This window comes from Taudactylus pleione, unplaced genomic scaffold (genome assembly GCF_031769625.1).
Source record: "Taudactylus pleione unplaced genomic scaffold, aTauple2 ptg000431l, whole genome shotgun sequence".
NCBI lineage: Eukaryota > Metazoa > Chordata > Amphibia > Anura > Myobatrachidae > Taudactylus > Taudactylus pleione.
The window spans coordinates 1,236,378-1,242,911 of record NW_028284833.1 but is presented as its reverse complement, the minus strand read 5'-3'; the positions used below and the strand labels follow the sequence as shown (position 1 = coordinate 1,242,911).

At 34.0% G+C, this 6,534-nt stretch overlaps 1 pseudogene; it reads right to left on the bottom strand.

Moving 5' to 3' along the window:
• Positions 1-516: 516 nt before the first annotated feature.
• Positions 517-6,433, bottom strand: LOC148505999 (protocadherin alpha-13 pseudogene; annotated as a pseudogene).
• Positions 6,434-6,534: the final 101 nt, after the last annotated feature.

Here is a 6,534-nt window from a genome sequence, read left to right as displayed (position 1 = left end):
CTATCATAAAGAAAGGTAGGACATTTGCTTATAATGGATTACGGATTTTTAATATGCCACTTTTGTCTTGTGTGTTAAGAGATAAAGAAGGAGCACTCAACTAATATTTACTCACTTGCAGTTACATTGTGTCTAGCCTTTAATACAGAAGTGCATTTGCATTTGTGTCCTACCCTAATATGATGGTGTTAGTGTAATTACAAACAGTAAAATATACTCATATCAAACATGTTTTTTTCCTGCATTGCCTTTGGTTGGGATACTTGCTGCAGTAAATCTCAGAAAAGTATCCACATCTAATCAACATCCTCAATCCAAACAAAATTCAGCATGTTATTTTGTAGATCATTTGTATGTGTGAAGAACAGTTGATCTGAAATTGTGAAGGATGCAGCAGCATTGTTCTGCAAAACGTTGCTTAACTAATGCGTGGTGGAATGTGGGGTAAAATGTTGTGTAAGTATTATTCCTCAATATCCCATACATTCTCAATCTGGTGACTGAGAAGACACATGGTTATCCAGGATCATGCTCATCGTACTGTACCATTGGGTGTGAACTTTGAATGGATGCACTGTCATCCTGGGAGACAATGTTACAACCAAGAAAAAAATGCTGCAAAAGGGGGGTGAAGCTTACCAAATGGTATCATTCAGAAGTCATTAGAGATTGACATTGCCTTCAAAATGAATTCATACTATGTCAGTAAAATATGGCACACAACTTTATGAACCACGTTGTACACATGGGTAAAGAGTTCTTTAGTTTGGCACTATTCTGATTATGAAGAGCATGATGAAGGCTGATTCATCTGATCATATCCCATTCCTCCACTCCTCGGTAATCAATCGCCTGTTCTGTTTCTACTACTGAACTCACAAATGTGTATTGCCTGGCATGATGAGATATTTATGCACTACAACCACACTTGGATATGTTCCATTAAACTAGCTGATGAGATGTTTCATTTTAAGCAATGAACATACATCAGGATCCTGCACAATACTCATCCTCACTCAGTTGCCCTTTGCTAATGATGATTTTTCCTCAATTTTTATGACATCAACTTAAAACCCATTGCTAATAAAACATTAGCAAGTTCAAATATTTCATTTACTCCATAACTTTGTCTATTTAAAACTAAATACAATAAGCAGTTTATGGAAAAAAGAAATGGTCATGCAATCTGCTATACACATCTTTAGGACAAAATATAGTTTAGAAGTAATAAAATATTCTACTGCAGCTCTGTTACAAAGTATAGTGTTACCACTGCACCCTATTGCAGACTGTGAAAGACTCTCCTATATCTTTAGGATATTATACTATGGGGAATTACTGTAGGTAAAAGAACTGGAAAATTAGTTATCAAAGCTCCAATGACCTCACTGTCCGCATCCCTGTGCATGAATCCACCAAATCATAAAGAGCATTTCTAAAGAGCATGTTTGCAGGGCTACCGATCACTCTCTGCTCGGTCTACTGAATTAAGTACCTTCCTCAAAGCATGGCTGCCTGCTACAGAGGAATTAAATATAGCTGAGTGGATTATAAGAACTACTGTTATTTCATTATATTATTTAACCCAGTACTGCAACCTTTGTCATCTATTAATATATAAACAATGCCTATACTTGCTGTTTAAATCCTCAAGAGATAATAATTCTTCTCATTTTACTTGTTGGACCCTGCAGATTATTTATTAAGAAGGCAAGCTGGCCACTAATGAAAACACATGTAGTCACTAGATATCTTCATTACTTGCAACAAATGTGCATTCTAATAGGCAGCACATGGGCCATAGTGCTGATGGCTATATGAGACACTACTTGAGTAAAGGGAGAACTTCTGGGCAACTAAAAATACCTTCTAGGTTTCCCCTGCCTGTTTTCAGCCAATCACAAGGTCAGAATGGCAGCTGTATGATATAATGGAGACACATAGATATCACAGACTGAGAGTTGGTTAGTGGAAGCTGCAGGATCCCAAACAACTCAAAGTAAAGATTTTATGCTCATAACACTGATACAGGAATATTATAGATTCAGTGACACCTCTGTATGAATTGAAGTTGATATATCCAACTTGTTTGTTTTAGTTTACGTTGGTTCAGGAGTCTCATATTAATTATTACATAGCCATCTTTCAAGAATTCATAACATGTTCAAATTGACGTACTTGGTTTTTATTTAAACCTCACTATGAGGGTGATGCAGGGTCAAACATTCCCATTGCAAATTGTGCCTTGTGTGAATTGCTCAGAAATGGATGAAGGTGATGTAGAGTCTTATGCATTTTGATTGCAGCTACATTTATGGCCTTAGTGGCTGAACGTTGAGCATTCTTACATAGAATTGGATGTAAGAGAGAATACTGTATGCTTGTTTGGAGTTGTATATTTTTACACTTATACAGGGAAAATTCAAATGCATGTGGATGATGATGATGATGACTAGTGGCAAACCAAATGTACAAATAGATGCATGCAACTCTACAGATAGGGGAATACACCATTTTTTTCCCAGACACAATACTTTTGATCAATATGTCAGATTTATCTTCAACTCTATGTAAGGCTCAATATATGTAAGTATATAATTAAATGCTTCCTGAGCACCCACCACCTATGATTTCCATCTGAACTTCCTATAACCATGGTGGGCCATGTCATGAATGGATAGAGCAGTTCAAGCTCCCCTATGTAAATGTGTATAATTAGATCACATACAGTATAATAGATATCAATTGCATTAAATGACTCCTACAGGCAATCTACTGGTGCAGAATGCAAGAGGTAACAAGATTGTCTTTCCGGTTAACAAATATGCTCTTTACACAAGGTGCTTGTTTCTAACCCAGAAACATTCCCAGTCCACCAAAACTATTTAATCAATTCTCCATAAAGTTGACAAATTTTGCATGAGTGTCACACACTATCTATACAAAAAAGGTACTATCACCTCAATTTCTATTATGCTTTGTATTCATATACAATCACAATATACTGTACATTCAAGGAAAAGTAAAGCTTATGAAAATAAAATGTATACAATACCTTTGTTTCTTGACCATAAAACTACATATATAATAATATAGTACAATGCATAGAACATTTTTATTACTATACTTGGGAAAACAAACCAGTTATATTCTATAGTTATATTTATAGTTATATTTTGCACTAAATGCCTAAAAAGTGTTTTAAAAATGTAGAAATTTATTTCTTAACATTTTCTATCGATTTTCCTTGTAAAATAAGTAAATAAAAATATCTTTAATCGAATATACTAACAAAAGAAAGCTCTGTCAATCCACCAAAATGTAAACATTTACTTTGTATACTGAAACATTATTATCAGTGAAACTGATGACTTCTAAAATACATGTATGCTGATATGGTATTTTTTTGGTAAATACAATTGCTTCAATGTTGACTTAAATTGTAATCTTTGAAGAAAAGACTATATATAAAATAAATTAAGATAAGCATATTAGAGATTACATCATTTTGTCTTCATTATTGAATTTAATATATTTTCAGGTGACTATTTACATATATTTTAAATAGAAATGTTTTTTTTATTACTTACCCTTTCAAATTAAATACGAATAATACAATGGTTTGTTTATATTTTGTATATACTTAAGTGATATTAATTTGCCAATATAGAACAGTGTGCTTTGTTTCTGAATGTCATAATTATATGATATCTAATATGTTTTGCATAGTGTATTCATAATGTAGATTATTCATTTCTAAATATAAGCAATTAAATACATTTTTATTGCTTATATTTAGAAGACATTAGAACATTTTCTTTAAGATGTAAAAATAGTTTGTAATCTGTCAAGAAAAAATAATTTATTTTCTTTCTAAACACTAATAAACATTTATATATGATGCCTTTTTTATTTTACAAAAAGCTTTTTTAAATGTCTCACACTTTCTATAATATTGAATCAATTTTGTCACTGAAAAAGATGTAATTGTAATTTTTTTTATTCCATAATGATGATATAACTTGATAATGTACACATAAGATGACACATTTCATAATGGGCACATTTTCAGTAATTTTATACTAGTTTATCTTACCTTAAATTGGTTTGCATGACTTTCAATGCCTGGGGTTTGAGGGTTATTTGGAGTTAGGACAATTAAGTCATTTTTTCCTTGGACTGAGTTTGAACATACTCTATATTGGGTTTGCTGGGAATACATCCAGCTACCTCCAGTATTGGAACAGATCTTGTAATTTTCTTTCAACTCATTGACCTCATCTCTGTATTTTTGCCATCTTAAAACAGTAAAAACAATTAAAGTGATGAGAAATATACTTGAGATTATGCAGATGGCAACCACCAAGTAGACATTTGCATCAGAAATGTCATCATTGTTACTTTTTGACTCATGATTATAAAATATAATTTCCTCTTCAGATTCCACCAAGGAAATGATGATTTGTGTCACTACTGTCATAACTGGTACTCCATGGTCCTGAGCCACCACTATCAGTGTGTATTCTTCATTATCAGAATCTGTAAATTGACGTTTTAAACTGATTTCTCCAGTTTGTTGAGAAATGACAAATGGTATTTTTCCAGATGGTTCTTTTAAATTGTAGGACATCCAAGCATTGTATCCAGAGTCTAAATCTACAGCTCTCACTTTAGTGACAAGATATCCAGGTTGGGCCGATTTTGCCATTTTAATTGTGACTGCAGAATATAGTGGTGAAAATGTTGGTGCATTGTCATTAATGTCTTCAATGAAAATATTTAGAGTAAGGTTAGAGCTGAGTGGATGTAGACCAGCATCTGTGGCTTTTATGTGACACTGGAAATAGTTAACTTGTTCATGATCAAAGGATACCAAAGCAAATACCTTCCCATTCTCTGGATTGATGGAGATATAGGATGATATGGGGATCCCATTAATGGTGCTGTCACTGATTGTGTATGTGATGAAGGAATTTTGGCTGATATCTGGATCAGATGCTGATGCTGTGTAGACATGGGAACCTGGTGGATTGTTTTCCCTGATAAAGATTATATCAACAGGCTGCAGAAATTGAGGGGCATTGTCATTTATATCACTTATATCAACTTTAAGAGTTTTTGAAACTGACAGAGGAGGTGATCCCTCATCTCTTGCAGTAATAACAATGTCATATTGAGATTTTGTTTCTCGATCTAGATGTCCATTCACAGTCAAGGAAAAATCCCCTGTAAATGCTGGATTTATTTTGAAGGGTGTATGTCCAGAAATATAACAACCAACTTTTCCATTTGAACCCGAATCATTATCATGTACATTAATAATAGCAACTGTTGTTCCTTGTGGAGAGTCCTCTGGAACAGGAACTGATAATGATGTCACTGTCATCTCAGGAGGATTATCATTTATATCCACAACATTCACTACAACTTTACAATGTCCAACCATTTGGAGCTCTCCGTTATCAATTGCGTCAACCTGAATTTCATACATATTTGTTGTTTCAAAGTCTATTTCATCTTTTACTCTGATTTCTCCTGTGTCTTTCTCTAGGTTGAAAACATTTCTTACATCTCCTTTTACCATTTTGCTGAATTCATAAAATATTTCCCCATTTTTGCCTTCATCCAAATCTGTTGCATTCAGTTTAATCACCAATGTTCCTTTAACAGCATTTTCAGTCACAGTGCACTGATAAAATGGTTGACTAAAAGAGGGGGCATTATCATTAGCATCTTCAACAATTATGATAATCTGTGTTGTGCCACTTAGTCTTGGCTTACCTCCGTCATAAGCTGTAAGTGTGAGGTTGTGAACAGACTGTTTTTCTCTGTCTAAGGGTTTCTTTAGCACAAGTTCTAAGGATCTGATTTGATTCATGTATTTTTGAAAATCCAATGCAAAATAATCACTTGCACTGATCTCATAATTTGTCACAGAATTTGTTCCAAGATCTGCATCAAGTGCTACTTCAAGGGGAAAACGAGATCCTGCTGGTCTGAGCTCTGACATCACTATTTTATTTACACTGGAGGAGAATGCCGGGCTATTGTCATTTATGTCTTCTATTTCTACATTAATACGATACATCTGAACAGGCTTATCTACAATAACCTGCAGGGGAATAATACAGAAGGGTGTATTTGGACACAGCAGTTCTCTATCTATTGTCTCTTTAACAAACAAGATCCCATTCTGCAGATTAACCTGGAAATATTCCTTCTCATCTCTAGAAATAATATGTAACATTCTGGAATTAATCTCACCTATCTCCAGTCCAAGATCCTGAGCAATTCTTCCAACAAAGGTGCCGTGTTTGGATTCCTCTGGAATGATATAATGCAGCTGACTCAGGACCACATCCCAGGATATTTGCAGCAATAAGAAATGGACCAAATGTCTCTTTGCTAGATAATCCTGTTTTAGACTGGACATTTCTTGATTGATATGATGATGAAGGTAATAATTTCTTCAGTAAGTAAGGCATTCACTCTCCCTGAAGATTCACAACGTGGAAGAAAAATTATATCATGGCC